The sequence below is a fragment of the Fringilla coelebs genome (genome assembly GCF_963513975.1).
Source record: "Fringilla coelebs genome assembly, chromosome: Z".
NCBI classification, from domain to species: domain Eukaryota; kingdom Metazoa; phylum Chordata; class Aves; order Passeriformes; family Fringillidae; genus Fringilla; species Fringilla coelebs.
This window is the reverse complement of record NC_140031.1, coordinates 29,793,696-29,814,003: the sequence shown is the minus strand read 5'-3', so window position 1 is coordinate 29,814,003 and position 20,308 is coordinate 29,793,696.

Here is a 20,308-nt window from a genome sequence, read left to right as displayed (position 1 = left end):
TCAAGTAACTCAGAAGGCCTAATATATAGTCTACCTCATTTATTTTTCAAAGATAGTGGAGCCAGTCATGCCAGCAAAGTGGCAACATTTTTCTCTCTGCACACAGGGAGGAAAAAAACTTCTTAGCTGGCTCTGCTGATACTGTACTGAATATAATCAGCCTGCTTTTCCTTCATCCAGAAAGCAGAGCAGGGAAAACCTATGGCCCAGTTTTTTTAATCTATCCTGCTGTCTCATGATCTTTTCCCTCCAAAACGTATTGTCTCCCTGAAGAGGAAGATAGATCTATTAACTTAAAGCTGAAGTAGTTCAAAAGAACTGGAGAAATGGGACACAGATAGGCATAGTACAGAAAAAGGTCTTGATATAATATTTATGTTCGCATACATTATAACTGTATGAATGTTATAGGCTGACTGGGAAATTATCAAAATTATAATGATATATAATAAAATAATATTTACATTATATATTACTATAATATTATGTAATAAAACCAACCATTATAATAATTATTATTTTAAGAAAAGCTCCTCTTTAGTTCTTATTTATTCTCAATCCTGAAGAATATGCATGCACAACACCCCACTTCATACAAAAAATGTGCTGTGCATTCACACAACTATCTCCTCTCAGTGGAATTCACCTTTAAATATTGACTCAGAAAAATGTGGAATTCCATTTACTGTGCTTTATTGAATTCTTAAATATGTTGGTATATGATTAAAATTAATTTAGCTGTGGTGGTTTGACTGGGTTTGGTTTGCTTTTCTTTGCTTTTGTTTTTTCTGAATCTGAAACTTATTTTGGATTTATTCATTAGAATAGCAGTAATGTGTAGGGAAAGATTTTCAAAATGTATATGCTATTAGTAATGCACTTCTGTCTTCAGCTTAAGCTCTGATGACACCTCTCATTTTCTCCTGGCGGGACAAAAGCAGAAGAAATTACACACCATAACTGACTGACATTGTAATTGAAATTCAATAAACAATTCTGTTGGCAACACGTAGACAGGAATAGACTCTGGTTCACTCACTTTTAACAGTGCTGATGCTTTGTCAGCCTAATCAGAGTTGCCTTTTAAAAATGAAGACCAGCTCACAATAGAAGTCCAAGGATAGAGTTCTGTCAAATATGATACTACACTCACCAAAGAGACTGTTCACTATACAAATATGCTTTTAAACAGTCTTTTACTCCTGTTGAGTCCTGGGGCTATTCCATCAAATCAGGGATTTTACTGTATACAAATTTCTGAGTATGTTTTGTTAAAATTATGACTGTATGGTTAGGCTTCTGTGAAGAGCTTGGAGAAAATAGTGCTATGTTGCAGCTGGCCCAACAGCTGCTGTACATGCTTATCTCAAGAGCCTATATTTTCAAGTACATATTTTCAATGGTGTTTTGTAATAAATCATTTTCTCACTAGTTTTAATACCTTATTAAAGGTATTAAAATACATTAGCACTTTCAAATCCATTATCATGCTGTGTTTTTCAAAAATTTTGGAGAATACTTGAAATGTAAAATAAATAGTGATCTTACTACAGATGTCCTTAGTCATTCATTCTGTGACATACTCAATACTATAAGGAAAATAATATGAGGCAGATGGTTTCCACTGCTGAACTAGAAGCTGAATCTTCTAGGTACTTTTAAAATAAATTTTACATTTTGATATCTTTCTGCTTTTTCTTTGCAACTAAATTCCTTCTGTCCTGTAACCAATCTAAGTCCTGTAACCATCTAAGTCACACACTTTCATCTGCACATTGGAAAAACTTAAGAAGTGTAAATCTCAAAGGAAATAATGGCAGTGAAATAGGATTAGGGATGTTCTTTCTTTTGTAAAAAAATAAAAATGTGTATTAAAGGTATGTCTGAACTGATATGATTTCTTACTTCTATGAAAATATTTAAGTCTAGCAAAGGTCTTCTTGGTTTAATTTTCATATCTATTTTGAAAATACACAAATGTAAAAATAAAGTATACCTTTAGCCAATTTGGCTTCATGAGAAATAATTTATTTTATTTCTTCTTATTAATGGCATTCATAAAACCAACACTGACTTAGGAAACAAGCTAATACAGAATGGAAAAGGGAATTAACAACTTCCCTTTTTTGATGATTTTAAAAAAAATGGAGTGTCCATGTAGAAAACATGATCTTCTAACAAAAATAAAACCACTTAGTGGGAAAAATTGAGAGATTACTAGACAGTTTGGAGGAGTCACCAAAAAAAAAAAAAAAGTAGAAGAATCACAAAGAGATCTTACATACAGATATTTTGTGAATTTGCTTGCTTTATAGAGGTTTTGAGAGTCAATAATAAATTTCTGAGAGAAAGTACCATAGATGCCTGCTTTGCACTCTATTCTTCTCGAGTGCTTTAGAAACATTTTTGAGTTTCAGAATGGTGGCTTTTTTTTCTGGATTGTGTTCTGATTTGGCATCCTTGGTGTAAAGCAGAGTATAGAACAGATAACTTGTGGGTTTTTTTTAATGATTTTAATAGACCCTGTGCATAAATAGTAATTCTGAGGATGTCAACAATTATATCATGACAAGCAGTTAAAAAAAAAAAGTTTTGGCATCTTTTCTTATTAAAACGCAAAGGTGATTAGATGGAATGAAGATATAGGGAATGTAACTTGACCAGAATACTAGGAGAAAAGACAGAATATTTTCCTGTAACAACGAAAGAAGGAGAAAAAATATAATCTGTGATTTTATGCTTATATTTTAACAATAAAAAAACCTTATGGGACTTCTTCCTCTTTTTTACAAACAAATATATCTTGGTAGGCCAATGGACTTCCTGTAAAAATCAGAAAATTATCTCAGTTAATATCTAATAATTTGATAGAAATTACTGTATTAACGTTATTACATTCAATATTACACCAAGTGACCTCTTCGTACAGAATGGAAAGAAAAGTATTGAAATAACTGTATTTCAATTTGGCAATAATTTAGAGGAGTGAATCTGGAGGGACTTGGATTTATTTTGAATTTATTAAAAAGCAGAGGAAAATACAATAAAATGCTTAATATTAAATTATTGATACTTTTTTCCTATCATTTTTATTCCTAAGCTCAGAATTACAAGACATGTTGAAAAAGTTTTTGTAAGGTGTTTCAATAATAAAGTCATTTCAGTGATTATTTAATGTTGATTTACTTTTACACATACAATTACGCATCTATCACAACTAGTGTGCTTGTGTACCCCAGCAGTACTTCCACTCCAAAGATAATGCTCTTCAGAATTATAGAAAAGGGTAACAAAATGTAATCCTTGATAATTTTTACAAGTTCTGTATGTTAAACCCTGTTAATTGAAGGGCTATGTCTGCCTACCCTGAAGATCTGTGCCTGAAGCATTTCTAGACTCTTCTTGAAAAGGGACTCAGTCTTGGTGCGTTCTTAATCCTTGCATTCCCGGTGCTCCATTATTCTCACCCTCCACTTGAGCGTTGAAGACTATTGACATTGCGGGTGGCAAGATCTCCTAAGCAGCCAAATGATTGATTTTGGGAGAACTTTATGTCCCCGTGACAAAAAGCTATGTGTAAAGCATATAAGTCATCAAAGCAAAACAAAATAAGGAAAGCTGAAATGTAAGCAATCAGTTGTTCTTTTCCACAGTTGCATGCAATGAAGCCTACTCTAGAGCTGAAAAAGTACCAATCTGATGAGTGTCCATCATTGCAGATGGGATAAATCCTGATCAAATCTATGTATAATGAAATTCCTTGTTATTTATATATTCTTTTTTTAATGTGTATTTCTCTATTTTTATATTTAGAGAAAATAATATATGCAATACATACACTTCTGTGGATGATTATGCAGTAGAAAGGCATGCTGAGTCTACTGTAATTACTAAGGATGCCCTTGGTGTTTTAATATAAAGAACCTTAAACTATGCTATCTGTAGTTCAGTGTAGTTCTTTTCCAGATTTATTTTCTTTTAAATAAATACAATAATAAAATTCTACGATATTTTAATGGGCATATAACAGTAAAGTGCACATGCTTAACATAATTCTTGTGTCCTTACCAAAATGAGTTTCCCTCCTGTGGTTTCTTCCTTGTTCTTTCTCTCTTCCCTTTAAACAACATAATGATATAACTATAGTGGAAGATGAGACTGTAACACATGCCTGTACAAAGGCTGTTCATCAGAAAGGCACATTAAAATATCAGAGAATCTTAATAAAATTTTACTCTGGGATGACAGACCATGTTTTGCACTACATAAGTTGAGCTTTTGGCATTACAAAATCGAACTTTTTTCAAATCACAAACATTACTGATATAGTAATTTCTTTTTATCCTGAAGGATCACAGTCTGATTACACAAAAGTATCATCTACATATCCATTGTGAAATACAGCAGTTATTTTAACACCACAGTTGCACATTTTTGAAAAGAAAATAGAAAATATTACAGAAATTTAGATCACAGAATAAATTTAGAGAAACCATAGGCAATTTCCCTTTTTTCTTTACAAAAATAGATGTGTGTCCTTTTATTGATACTTAGAAAATGGCAAGGATATCAGTTTTACCTGTCTCAAAAAGTTCAGATCAGTGAAAGAGCGCCTTTCATGCAAAACATGGAGAGGAATATAGACATAGGATTTCACTTAAAAGGCAAAGTGCTTATGAAATTCATAGCATTTTGCATATACTAATCTTCAGAAGTCAAAATGGAATTAATAAAAATATTTTTCTAGATACTGCTTGCTCCTCCTTAAAGTGCCCCTGCTGAGTAACCGTCTACATTATCTGATCTCTCACTTTTGGCCAACACAAGTTATAAAGTAATATTTTACTAGCCACTTACATAGCTTAAAAGCACTCATAAGAGAAATAATGTCTGAGACATTAACCTGTCACAACACTAGGGGTGATTTAGTATTTGGAGCTTAGATGTTAAAGCAACAAAAACTTCAGAATTCATGAAAATATTAGCATTCTGGATGCATATACCTTTTGTTCATTCATGCTTCAAGATTTCTGTTTTATAAAATCTGCTTTGCATATCAGCATTTATCTAAACGGCAGATAAGGAAATACTGATTTTAAGTCTCAAAAGGCTGAAACATAAAACTTGTTGAAGCATGAAGTTTAAATTAATTTGGAGATTCACAAATGTTCACACATCAGGGATCACAGCAATATTCTCTTTGTTTTTTATCAATAAAATTACTCAATACCATAATGTTCACAGGAAAACAAGGTCAGATTTGAAGAAACGCTTGAAGGCGTTGTGTGTCATGTGGGAAGGTCCATATTTCTGGCTAGCTTGGGTTGCCAGAAGCTGAGAAAAGTGAGAGTGAAAATAGTCATAGGGAAATTCTTCCTCTTCAACATGAAACAGTTGCCCGTTTAACCTTTACATGAATTGTTGGACTCTGATAGCATTAGAAATTTAGTATGCTCTTTTTACAATATTCTGTCACATTACTGGAGGAAAAAAATGATTAAAAAACCTCCAACAACAATAAAAACACCGAAACCCCAAACCAAACAAAGGAAAAACGGCCAAAGAAAACAATACCAAAAGAAAAAGGGGAGCATCTTTTAGAGGGGAGTGGTAAGATAGATTTTGAATCTGCTTATTTCTGAAAGTGCCCTATATATTTAGCTTTTATTTTCACATCGTGTTTATCTATTTACTGCACATTTTCTGTACAGCCAAGAAATCAAAATTAGGGCCTTATAGTCTTAGAATGATGAAGATATTTTAAATCATATACAGTAGGAAAGTAATCATTAATTTTCTGTGTAACATTAAAAGGACAAAGATCTACAAAGGGAATCTTTGGCAATTAAAGGAATCTTGGACATTAAAGGCAAAGAGGGTTTTTTTTCCAAATATTGTTCTGTCTTAAATGTAAAAAGTATGTATTTTGCAATTAAAGAAATTTCCTATTACTAGAAAAATATTTAACTAAGATATGTCACTATTTAGATGCATTTAGATACTTTTTTATTCTCATAAAACTTCATGAAAGTGCAAAGCATAACAACAATGGCCTTTCTTCAGAATCATTACAGGGCATTTATTTATTATAAAGATAAAATCTTGCAAGGCATCAAACCATTCTTGAAGAAACAATGCTGACAATTTTAAAGGAGACACTATACTTCATACTTTTAAAAAAGCAGCATTGATTTAGAAGAATCTCATTTTATTTATAATACCCCATTGCTTTTAAAGCAGGCTCTTTAATTGAAAAGAGGTTTCTGATATTGCTTTCTAGTAGAAACATTAAAATATGCCACTGTATTTATGTGCACCAGTGATCAGTTTCTAGGTTATACAGAACTTTAAAAAGCTAAGAACCTTTCATATAACACTTCTCTAATGTGTTCAGCAGGGTTCAGTTACTTACAGAAGATGTTAAAATAATACATCTGTGCCTAAAAAGCTCTCTTCTCCCTTGAAAACTACCTGATTGTCTTTTCTTGTCACAACTGAAAAGACAGTTCTTTGTGCTTGCACATATACTCTAGTTGTAAAAACAGTGAATTTCTACCACCTGAATGATTGCTAAAAATAATCACTAATATTTGTAGCATTTAGGGGGATGGTGATGGGATATTTTTAATACAGGAAAATATTGTATCCAAATTTCATGAACATAAATAGATTTTCTATTAAATATATTGAATTATATTATTTTTATAATTATAAAAATTGCTTATCAACTTTAACACTTCCTTTTTATTGCACTGCAGTGATTCTGTGAGTTACAACTTCAAAATTTATTCAGTTTGCATGAGTACATGATCTTACATGTTGAAAGCATTCTTTTTTATGCTTTTAGAAATATGTTGGTCAGTGCAATTCATTTCAATAGGTAACACTATATTTGTAAATGTCCCCCTGTGCTTGGATGCAAAATATAAGGGTGCAGGCATGTGTGACTATGTGCCCTTGCACATATGTTCTTTCTCTTCTCATACTGTAATGAAAACCTGTAACCCAAATGTGCTCATAAAAATGGTTAGAGAATGGAAAATATCCTCATCAGCGGGAAAGAATATCTGTGAATTGGCTGCCAACTGTACATAATGTACATAAGAGAAGCAGCAACTGCTACAATTTTTTTAGCTTTAAGATAGCTATTGAAGGTAACTACTAATTTTTTTTGGTGCAACAAGGTAATGAGTAAATTTCTAATGGATCAGTAATGTCACCACTGTTTAAAGGCAAGATATTTGACTTTAAAACTAGGTGCTTTTTTTTTTACAGGGATTTTGGAAAATGGTGATGAATTGCAATTTCAAACATAATTTTCTTTGAACTGTATCTTTTCAGCAATATTGATGTGTGTGTGTATATATGGATATTATAGATAGATAGATAGATAGATAGATAGATAGAAAGTATCCATCCCTTTCAGTTTGCAGCTCACCAGTGTTGATGTTTACAGCAGTCTCTAGCTGCACTGCAATTTTATTTTTAAAGTGATAGATTTCACCAGCGATGCTATTACAACAACAGAATGATAGGAATCATTTTAAAATGTGATGAAACGATTTTCTTATCTTGCTTAATGACAATGTTGCCTATGCAGTGTGCCAAATTACCATTAAGGGATATTTTAAATCACTTCAATAAATCTTAAAATGATTTTCAGATATCACTTAATGCTTTCCAGTTGACATAACAAATGAACCATTTCAGATTTCATTGAAAGCTCTTTAGTATATGTCATCAGTCTGTTTTGGAAGACTTTCAAAATGTGACAAATTGCAGTAAATCATTTTGAGACACCCCAGCAGAATTTATACAATTCTAAAGTATTATGAGAGCTTTGTAAATCATTGTAGATGGCATATCAACTTGTAGTTTTGTCACATAACAGAAGCAACAGAAATAAAAATCTGACTTGGTGAAACATTTCCTTTTCTATCATATGATTTTGTTTAATAGTTTTTTGTGTTGACAAAAATGAATCTGCAGTGATGAGAAGAGCTAGTTTCAAAATTAGTTTGTTCTAAATTTTTATGGAATGACGTGACATCAGAGTCCTCATGAAAGAACTGACCACTTTATTATTGCCTATAGTGCAATGCTGGCAGTCTTAGAGTAGGTATGGTCAAGAAGTGGAAAAGGCTTTTTTAAATTATGTAATGAGTGAAAGCTGTTAAAAAGCATTTGTAATGGATGAACTATAAAAATTGCTGTGATTTGTATTTTTTCACCTATTCAACATGCACAATATAGACTGAGAAATCATTTTTCACATGGAAAATTTTTTTAAAAGATGCATTAAAAATATTACAAAATGCCATCTTTTTGCACTTTTGTACTATTCCTGCAAAATAGAAATACAATAAAGCATAATATAACAAACTTAGGATTACCACTCAAATTATTGTGCTGACATTCACTAATATTACTTACTTTAAAAAAAAAAGTTTTCTGGGTCTATTTTTATTTCATCATCTGCCCACAATTGAATATCTGTGTTTTTCTTTTCTTGAACTGAAAGTCTGATTCAAAGGTCAAAACTGACTGAATCTTATTCATGTCACTTCACTGATGGCAGTTCTAGTAAGGAACCAATTGTAAATATTTTTTTTTTCTGAAAAATATATACCTTTATGGGTATCTATGGAAACGGACACTACTTCTTCCAGACTCCGAAGAGTCTCATCAGATAGGGAAATATTCATATTGAAAGCCATTAGCAAAGACATAATAGTAGAACCTAGAAAATACAAAATAAAAGACATTTATATAACCATTTCCTGATCAGAAGAGCCTGATGGTGTGGTAATACTCTAGTTTGCATTGGATGCTCAAACAACCACAGAACAGAAATGGCAAGTACAACACCATGTGCAATAGATAAGCTTTCTTGCACGGCTCTACCAGTGTATTTAATTTCTGACCTGTGAAGCCTTACTTTTCTGGTCCTAGGACTCTCAGGAGCACAGATTATCAGTCATGCAGAAATGTATTTTGATTTTGTGATATAGACAAATGTTCACTGAAGATTAAATTAAGAACCAAACTCACTGCATGTGTGACCTAGTACAAATGTCATCAAAAATTGCTAGTGGAGAAAAGCTGAAGCACTGAACCACCATGACATCTACTTTTATAATGTCTAGGGTTGTGTTTTTAATTAAATTTCCTCTTTTGCTAATCTCAGTTAGCAAAATATGGGAAGCCATATCTGCCAGCATTTTTAACAGGGCATATCAGACAGAGGTAAGAATGAGTACAGGAAGGAGAAAGGCTCACAACTTTTGTTCTATGCTTCAGAGAGTGACTCTTGCCTCTTAAAGAGAAAAAAGGTCTAACGGGTTGCTTTATCATCATAGACACCTTGCTATCCTATATGAATGGAATATTTTCTGGCACTAAGGGAAAAAAAAAAAAAGTATTGAATTCAACTTCCATCGATGTATTTCATTAGGCTAGAAGAAGAGTAATATGTTTGCTCCCTACACGATACATCATGTTCATTCCTACAGTGACCATTGTACCATAAAAAACTACTACTAGAGGAGGGCAGCCATCGGACCAACAACACCTTTTAAGCATCTCCTGGTAGTGTAATCATGTGGGAGGGGGGAAAGTGTGGGCAAATGAACTTGCATTAAAAGATCCATCAAATTTGTGTGAAAAAATAGGAACATAAAAGTGCTGTAAGGAAAGCAATTTTATTGTTTCAGTAAGTAGTTTAAAAATGACAAATCTGTGATGCCAGGTTTATTAAAACAAGCAGTAAGTTTCAGCATAGACCATATACATACATTTTACTTTCATTACTAATACTTGCAGTCTGCTTTTCCTTGTAATGATCAGTGTATCCCTTCTCTCTGAAAATCACTTCTCCAGTAATTTTGTCCATTTTGTCTTTGTTGTAATTTCTTCTGTGGTTTCTTTTTAGGTTACTAATTTTAGACACTCTTAGGTAGAATTCATTTATTAAAAAAAAAAAAAATAAAAAAAGAGAAAAGAAACCCTCAAAAATGTATCCTTCCTTTATAAAGCAAAATTATCTGAATTCTTCAAAGCAATCTGAGTTTCTCAGCTTTTTCTACTGTCTTGGAGATAAACTTCTGAGGTAGTTTTTCTGTGGGAAATGGTGATATTGCCAAGATTCTTTGTTTAAGCGACCCCAGACTGAAATAGTACATTTTTTAGCTAATTGGAAAAGACTAAAAGGAAAGACTTGTTTTCAAGGTCTGTTTAAAATCTAAAATTAACTTTGTGCAGAAGTAAAGAGACGGTGTTAAAATTTACAATATTGTTTTAAAGTTGTTTATATGTGTCAGGGTAGAAAACAGACATACATGACAGACTAATGATTTGTATAAAAAAAGCAAAAAAAGTGTAGCTGAGTCCTGAGAAAATGAATTCTCTGAAGACACTGCCATTCTGTGTAGAAAGTACTGGGACACATGAGTGCTAAGAGAAAACACAGGAGATAATACTAAAAATATTGTGGAAAGCATGGTAGGACTAATTATCAGAAATACACTTTCTAAGACTTTTATCTAGAGAAGGATTATTGCTTGAAAATTTGAATTAAGGTTTTGCCTAGTTTGTGGTCTTCATGTACAGCTACAAAAGTGAGATTCCTAGAAATATGGTCTAATTTTTTTTGTGGCTTTTTACTAAGCATATGCAATTCCATAAGAAACTTGACATGAAACATAGTCTTTGCTCAGTATATTTGGTTAGCTTAGAAGAGTTTGCACAATTTTCAGAACATTATTGTATGAGAAGTTAAAACTGTTGCTCTTTTCATTCATTTTAAGAAATTAATTTCTTTAAATGACTACTATTTCTTTGGATGCCATAAAGTGCATGGGAAATTCCAGGAAGTGTCAAGTTACATGGTTTTATCTATGCCATGCTAATTTTAAGAGCATGTGATATATTAAACCAAGCTGAATACCACACAAGTAAGACACAATGAAGAATACATCATGAATTAAGACCTTAATCTTCATTGTTTTGTTAACTCTAATGTATTAACTGTCCTGAACGCTTGATTATTATCTTCTGCCAAATTATAAACAAACCACTTTTAAACAATCAAACAAATGGGACTATGCGTTTTCCTAAAGCAAGTCTCATAAATGAAGCTGAATTTTGCAATGTGTGTAAAATATTTAAAAATGACAAACATTCTTTGAGAATTTTTGACAAATATGAGGTTTGAAATAGAAACCTGATATGTGGCACGAGTCTGTAAAGGAATCATAGCTGATTTTTCTGCTACGTGTTTTACTGATCTCCTCCAGCTCCTGAAAATTTACATTTTCCACTTTTTTTGCAAAAGCAAATACACTTGCCGAAAAAAAACTTCTCTGTGTCTTATCAGAATTGCATATGATATAGGATGTTGACTCGACTTCAAAAAGCAAAGTCCTCATGTACTTATGAGCTTTGTTTAGTCTCAGAAAATTAACAGTTTTAAAGAAATCACTTTATTTCTTTTATATTTTCTTATCCCTTATCAATAACAGTTAATGAAAGCCCTATTAACTTTGAGTCTCAACACAGTCTCACCTATAACGTTGACTCTTCAGCTCTGATTCTGCAATGGTTTCTCATAATCTTTAACTCATAAGCTTGCAGCTGCTGACAGTAGCTCTGGATGCAACCATCCATCCAGTTCCTTGTCCATCTAATAATCCATACATCAAATGCATTGGTCTCCAAATTAATGGCAAGAATGTTGTGGGGGACTGAATCAAAGGCCCAACAAAGTCCAAGACAATGAAATGACAACCCACCCAACGTGCTAGTTCCAGTTCTGGAGACCTCAGCAGAGGAAAGACATTGACTTGTTGAAGTCAATAGGAGGACCACAAAGATGATTAGAGGGATGGAGCAACTCTCCCATGAGGCAGGGCTAAGAGAATTGAGACTGTTCAGCCCAGAAAAAAAGAAGTCTTTAGAGTGGCCTAATTAAATACTTGGAAGAAATTCTTTACTGTTAGGATGGTGAGGCACTGCATCAGGTTTTCCAGAGAAGCTGTGGATGCCCTATCCCTGGAACTGTTCCCTAAAAGGGCAGGTTGAATGTGATTTTGAGCAACCCAGTCTAGAGGAGGTTTCCTTGCCCATGGCAAGGGTTTGGATCCAGATAATCTTTAATGTGGCTTCCAACCAAGCCATTCCATGTTTCTATTACATTAGTTACTCTGGCCTTTTTCACTGATGCAGTCAGTTCATCATAGAAGATCACTAGATTAGTCATGATTTGCCATTAGTTAAGCTGGTGGGTGTCTTTAGTCACCTTCACCTATCTCCACACGTTTCAACATGTTTTCTGGTAGTCTTACTCCATGATCTTGCCAGTCATGGAGATGAGGCTGATTGAACAGTAATTCCTAGGCTTTTTTACCCTTTTTAGAAATGGGTGCAAGATACATTTTCTCTAGTCACTGGACATTTCAGCCATAAGACTTCTGAAATATGATGACTTGGCAATTACAGCTGGCTCTTCCACCAGGACCCTGGATATATCTTTTGGGGTCCCATGGATCCAGGTTCCTCAAGTGGCCTCAAACCTGATCTGCCCTTATGGTCAAAAGGATTTCATTCTACCAGTCCTTGCCTTGAGGTTCAGTTGCTTGAGAGATGTGGGAAGGGTGATAACTAGTGATGACAACTGAGGCAAAAAAACTTTAGGAGAAACTCAGCCTAATCCATAATGGTTCTCACTACTCCCACCTATATATTAGGAAGGTGGTTTCATTAATATGTATTTTCTGATAAATAAACCTCTTGGAAACCCTTCCTTTTATTTTTCACATCCCCTGCCAAATTCTTCTCTGTGCCTTATCTTTTCTGATCCCACTCCTTTAAAGCCATGCAGAATAACCTGTTATTCTCTCCAGTATATACATCTTTGGTCCAATTGCCTGCATTTCCTTCTCATGCTTCAGTCAGGAAATCCTTATTAAGGCATTCTGATCTGCACTCCTTTCCTGCTTGCTGAAACAATGGAAATCTTTTCCAGGACAGGTTTGTTCTTTTATCTCTGAGGACCGTTTCTTGATGGTCCTGTATTGTAATTTCCTAAAAAACTGACAGCTCACTCTCCTAAAATTCAAGGTCTTGACTTAACTCTTACCCGGCCCATATCTCACAAGATTCTGAGCTCACCTGGACATGATCACTGAAGGTTTGAAGGGTTGCTATTCTTAATATCTCTAATTATTCTATCCAGGTTGGTAAACTTTCCTGGTTGGACTGTCTTCTGAATTAAGAAATTATTCTCGATGGACTCCAAGAATGTTCTACACTATTTACACCTTGTTGTGTCACTTTTCCAGCAGTTGTCATTAGGATTGAAGGCCCCCAGCAGGAACAAAGCCTGGGTGTGTGATGTTTTCTGTAGCTGAATTAAGAATGCTTCATCAGTATTCTCCTGTTGAGCTCACACTAAACACAAACTTTAAGGTTTCCTTTGCTGGCTTGGCCCTAAATTTACCCAGAAGACCTCAGTCCATTTAACACCATCTTCCAAAGACACCTCTCTACAGTCAACCCAATCTTTTATGTAGAGGGCAACTATCCTCACACTTTCTTCTCTGCCTTTTCCTTCAAAGCAATTTATAGCCATTGACTCCAATGCTTCAGTCATGTGATTCATCCCACTGGGTTTCAGTGATAGAGTTTTGATCATAGCTTTGTAGCAGCACAATGGCTTGCAACTCTCATTTCTTGTTACCCACTATATGTGTACTGAAGAAGCACTTCAGCTGTTCCATCAACCATGCCATCTTTTTAGAGGAGCAAACCCTAATTTCTCTGAGACATTTCACAGGCTTTGCTCTGTTGGTTTCTAAGGCATCAGTGGCTCTTGATCTTTTTGTTATTGAAAACTCCATCCGGTTCCATTCACTAAATCTTGTTTAAATTTTTCCTTGTAAATCTAGCAAGCTTGTCAGTGAGATCTTCTATTTCCACTTGGTCAGGTGAATTCTATCAGCTTCCAACAAGCCCATCTTCTTAAAGGTAAATCCATGATCATAGAAGACAAAACTTTGGTTTTGGCACCAGTCACTTAGCCAGGCATCCATGCGCTCAATTTTTCTTTTCCTCCTTGAACAGTTTCCTCTGACTGAGAGAGTAGGAGATAATATGTGCTCCTGATTCTTTTAACTTTCTTTTAACTGCCAAGGGACAGTCTTTTTTGATAATTCTAAATCCTGTAGTCATTATTATAGTCTTACTGTTCCATGTCCTACATGGAACAGTAAGAACCTGTAGGGTTCACCAGGGATGACAGTACTGGAGTGATATCACTCTTGCAAGCTCCGGAGAGGCAGCAAACATCTCTAGAGAAATTATCCTATCTGGAAATCAAACTAGTTCTTTAATGCCTCTCAGTAAGGAACCTCTAAATACTTATACTTAACAAGCTTTTATGGTGACACTGGTGATGCCATAATGATTTTTGCTTTTTTGTTTAATATACCTTTTATGTATCCTCAGTGCTCTTAGCATGCAATAATTCTCTAACTCTGATAACTTTACACAGTCCTAATATTCTGTTGGGCTAAGAAACCAAACATCTTAGAGGCAGTTGTAGGCTGGAAAGCCACTATGCTATCCTGAAAAATCAAGGTGCTCTCTAAAATACATCCTGTAAACTAAGATTAGAGCTATCATGAGAGAGTTCCTCAGGATGGGAGAATATCATGCTATTAATTCAAGCTTCTCATTGGAGCATTTTTGTTAAATGTGTTTATTTGTAAGGTCTGTGAAATTATATATGCAATCTACCATGTGTGTGTTTTGGCACATTCCACCTTGGCAAAGTAGTGCATCATAAAGATCCTTATTAAACACCAAAGTAAAAACCCTTTATCCCTTAACTGTGTCTGGATCTCAATTTTTAGGACCAAAGAAAGGGCATCACTGTTTCCACACGCTGGTCTGGGGTTGGAATAAATTTGCACTGTCTTCTTTTCCTGGATCTTGTCTGCTATTCACATGGTCTTCATTCTCTATCTCAGTGTTTTATCTTATGCAGGGGCACTTAAGGGAAGGGGGAAGGTTCTTCCTTTTGCTCCAAGGAGAGACAAGAGACTAAGCTCTTCATTGTGGGTAACTTGATTCAGACAAGTCCAGGCAGAACTGAGGCTTACCTTCCTCTTACGCAGCCTTAAGGTAGGGCTGTTGCTCAGACAGAGACAGTGCACAAAACCATCTATTGATCTTCTGATCATATAGTAAGTGGATGGAAAATACTTCCCTGTCTTTTATATAGTTTTCTGACTGCAGATATTAGAATAAAAAAGCTACTTTCCCCTATTTTTTTTCTCATTAAAATGTTATTTTGATCAAATATAGAACAATTAATCTGAAAGACAAAGCACTTGCAACAGTGGTGTCATTGTCACTTTCTGCAATGTGAGCATTGACTTCTTGCCACAGTCAATTACTTACAATACAGCACTAGATGAAGTAGTGAAATCTGAAAATATGCCTCCAGGCATCAAAACACCAGGGGATTAATACTAATGTTTCATTTACATGCAAGTAATGAAATGTTGTGCTGCTCAGCTTCACAGAGGAGCAGAGAAAGAAAGAAATCTATTTTCCTTGCATACATTAAAAGAAAGAAAATAAATTTTCAGACCTGAAAATATTACCCACAGTAGTTGGCATTAATTCCAAAAAATACTCCCACATCAAACTCAGGTCTGAGGTTAAATACTAGGAGCCTTATAATATATTTTTATGGAGGAACACACCCTCCCCCGACCACCACCACTGTATTTTTTCTATATGAGTAGTATTGTAGCCTTTGCCTCCCTTTCCAGGCTTTGTAAAACATACTGTAATGTCACCAGTTACAATATACCCCTTTTAATCCCTCTTGCAACAGAAGAAATTTGAGCAAGATAAGAGAAAAATTTTGTTTGATAAAGTTTTAAATAGGTTAAAACATAAAAAAGCTCTTTTGTCCCATGCCTATAAAAACTCCTCACTAGCTTATTCCTGAAGGGACTGGAAAGCAGACTGTCTGACTTTTTTTAGCTAATGCTCTTTAGCAATGCCTTTTTCTGATATGACAGTCAGATTATGGCCTCTAATACAACATTACAATAATTCTGTGTTCTCATTTTAGCTGCTAGATCCAGAAAATGCATAGCTAATCATACTTTCCTGCCTTTAGTAGGATATGGGTTTGTGGCTTTATTCTGGCCAAAGACCACCGACAGACAAGACTGTAAAGTCCTTTTATTTAGAAAATGACAGTAAGTTAAACTAAAAATGTCTGTCTCAACTTCTGGTTTTATGTTTTTTCCTCCAGTTAGAACAAAATAATATAAATTACTCACAAGGAATAAACACGATTACTATAATCTCTGTTATCAGGGAGATCAAGGTCTAAATCATGAGGCTTTTAAAGGCCTCTTCACCTCAAAAGGATGCTCTCAATCATCTTCTGGAGTTTTATATTCTTTACTCACCATTGCTTATGTTACCTTCTCAAAAGCTTGGAAAAAAGCATTCTCCACCTCAGCCAAGTCTACCAATTTCAGACTTTTCTATTTGGCAAGCATTGATCTTTCTTTTCTTTTTGAATGGTCTTAAAATTGACACTGCTGTTTTATTTGACAACAATGCACATTTCTATTTCCTGGTGCACAAAAAGCCTTATTATACAAAAACACTTGTGATCAACAGCTTGACATTTGCAGAGTGGGCTGCACAAATGAAAGGATGCCTTTTGCTCATTTGTCAATTGCAGCACAGAAAGGCCAAAAGAGGGAGCACACTCCATTTTTATGTGGTCCCATTAAAAAAAACCCAAAACTTTTCCAAATGCTTTTGTCTTGAATTATTTTAAAATAGTATAACTAGAAAAAAAAATGATGGAAATATCTTCATGTTAAATGCAATTAAGTTTGCTACAGTTTACCATTACGGCCTACACATATAAAAGGACAAACCATTTAGTGGACATCTCTAAAAATGTTACTTCAACCAGAAAACTAGCAAGCGGTTTTCTACTTGAATATTTTTTCTAATGATAAACTAAGACTAAAACAAACATCTAAAAATGGTGTCAGCACTTCTGATTTTCTAGTATCTTCTTTCCTCCCTCAAGGGAAAAAATGTAGAATTCAAATTCTGCGATACATGAAATGTTAATCTTACATAAATACAAAGAAAAAGCACTGAAGCATTCAAAATCAAACATTTCAGTAATTAAACAAGAGAATCATGGCTCTGTTTCCTTTCTGATATTGTTTGTTTTTTATTAATACAAGGAGGATTTAGCACATCATGAAGATTAACTTTATATGAGAAACTGATGAAAAATCAATGTTTTGTTGAGGTTTAGAATATCTTGCAGTTAGTCCGCCATAAAACATTAAACAAATTTCAACAGTACATAATGGAAAGTGTACTCTTAAACTAAGCTGGGATTTTTGAAATTATCTGAATCAGTTACGTCTGAAAAGGCCAATTTTCTTTATAAATTTAATTTCCTATTTTCACAGTCATTTACCATACACTTTCAGTAGAAAGGTCATCCTTTATTTCTGCCACAAGTTCTGCAAAGATATATGATACTTCAAAGCTTAAACACTTTATTTTCAAAGATTTATGTATGTAATTTTCAGTCATACAAATGGAAAGCTTTTTGTTAAATATTCTAAGCTTTTTGTAAAAGAGGCTAGATTTTACAAGCTCCCTAAAATCACTGTAAGTTAAATGTATTAATTTTATAAAATGATATAGTAGTTTTCTGATTTTAAGGTCTTTTTTAAACTTTCTGTAACTGTCTTGGATATAAAAATATTTTAGGAATCTATCTAAATAAACTTTTTTTTGTTGCCTTAAATTCTTTCATTTCTGTGCAAAGGCAAGTACACAAATGGTTGAAAAATATCCAGTAGAACTACTTGTTTTGCATGCATGTGAAAGAAAACTAATGTAGACACTCTTCTGAGAGTTATTTAGAATGCCAACAAGAAAAATTTTAATGGCCAACAATATAATTCATAAATGGAAGACCAGGATGCAGAACTATTTAGCCCATGTTCCACATAATCAGGATATTCATTAGTATTCTCATGACTGCCCTGAGCCCATTCACTGTCACCAGTCACTGAATATTTTGAAAGAGATTGTCCTATGAAGTCAAGGAGGAAAGACTTCTTAAAAAGATGCTCTAGCCCCCATGGTTTTCTTCATGGCTGAAAGAACTGACAAGTGAACAAGTGAACTGGAGGGTGGTTATTCTGATTTGGTTTTGAATGTTTGCCACCCACTTTGGATTTGAATTAAATATCCTGACAGTTATTAATAATAAAAAAGGAATTAGGGTCTGTGAGATTACCCAGTACATTCATTAGCTTGAACATATTAGATACATGACAACATCAAGTTCTTTTTCTTCCCATTATCCCAGTGAAAATTTTTTTGTTCTAGGTCTCTTTCACTTGAATGGCCATTACCTGAACTACCTGCATGATCATTAGACTGAGGTTTTACAATAGGATTCTGAGAAGGCCAAATAATACCAATAGGCACTTACCACATAAAATATAGACAGGAGTCTTCATTTTGTGAGAGTATGTTCACGTCTATACGCACATAATTTCCTAGTTGCACAGCTCTTCTGAAATTGTCTCTCTTCTGTTCTTTGGAAATACTCTGGTGCTACATTATAGGCTCCATTACCCGTAATTTATAAAATCCTTAGTTGATAAAGATCCTCCAATTCTTTATAACACTTAATCCTCAATGCAGAAATTTTACCTAGCTGTTCCTTCAGCCTGAACACCTGGGAGAAAAAAAAAAGAAACATTACAAAAATATAGAATGTGTATATCAGTGCTTCAGAGTAGCTAGGGCTAACTGAGATACACCAGGAAGAAGCTTCTACTTTAGCACAGAAATTTCAATGACTTTAAATTATCACAAATGGTTTTTATAATTTTTTTTCAATAATAAATATGGCAATACTCTGCTGTATCAGTTCAGATAGATTTTTCCAATCAGCTAAATTTGTTAAGGAGGTAAAAACCACTTAAAGCTTAACATAAGAAAAATAAAAATTTTGTATCTGGTATTGTGTGTGTATATATATATATACGTATATATGTATACATTTGTATTTATCTTTCACAATTTGGAATTGTGTATTTGTATGCTAGAGAAACAAAGAAACATTATCCATTTCCTATGTTACACGGTTTCACACTTTCTGATTCAAACTACACTTCTGAAATTTTTACAACTGAAAGGAAAATTTTTATATCTATTAGAACCTGTACTACACAGAGAAAAGAAAATGTACCTACTTGCAAGATAGCTGACTAAGAATGGGTTCATAGCAATTTAGAGAAGCTCTTGTATTTGATATCTGACAAATTTAAGTAGCAACTAAGACAACATTCCAAATAATGATCTATGTGGGATATAGTTGACTTTGCGCTCAAGTGTGCAAATTCCTGAATAAACATAATATCAAATAATTTTTTCCTCATCATTGTCCTGGATGCATGTATCTAGACAGATTCAAATAATACTACTGCTAGGTTCACTACTTTAATTTTTGTGAAATTTACAAATTAATGTTTTCAAATATAATTTCTCAAATGAGGATTCCACAGAGTCTCTAAATATCAGCATTCAAGTTTTGGTTTTTGAACTGATTGCATGAAAGATCTGGCCCAATAATTTAAATAGTACATTGAGAATTGAAAAAATAAGAACTAGAAAACTGTATTAGACTTCTGGCAAAGGCCACCTTCACATGAAAATATGTAACTGCATATTCAGTCAAAACAAAGTTAGTACTTTTTGAGAATTTTTGGAAAATAAATGTTTAATTTTTAGCAAATTAAAAATATTGTTACTTTTATGGAAACTCTTCTTTGTATGTGATCAAGCTCTTTTATATCCAAGATGAGGAATAGTAATTAGGAAGATAAGTTTAAAATAGAACTTCTTTTCTTTTTTTCTTTCCTTCTCCCAGAATATCCTACAATAAGAGAAGCAATGTTAGGCAGCAAGTCAAAACTATCCTTAGTTTTGAAAGTAGAAATTCTACAGCAGTTACATTACTAGAGTAGAAAAAAGAATAACTGAGTTAGAAGTAACATTGTGCAACCACCATATAGACTGATATTTTCAGTGCAGTGCAGCAATGTACAAGCAAGATTTCCATAGTTTTCTGCCATCAAAATAAGGCTGAAATCCAGCTAAATCTACCAATATGTACCACAGTTTAAAAGCCAGAAAAAAAAAACTTAAATATGATCTAGTACCA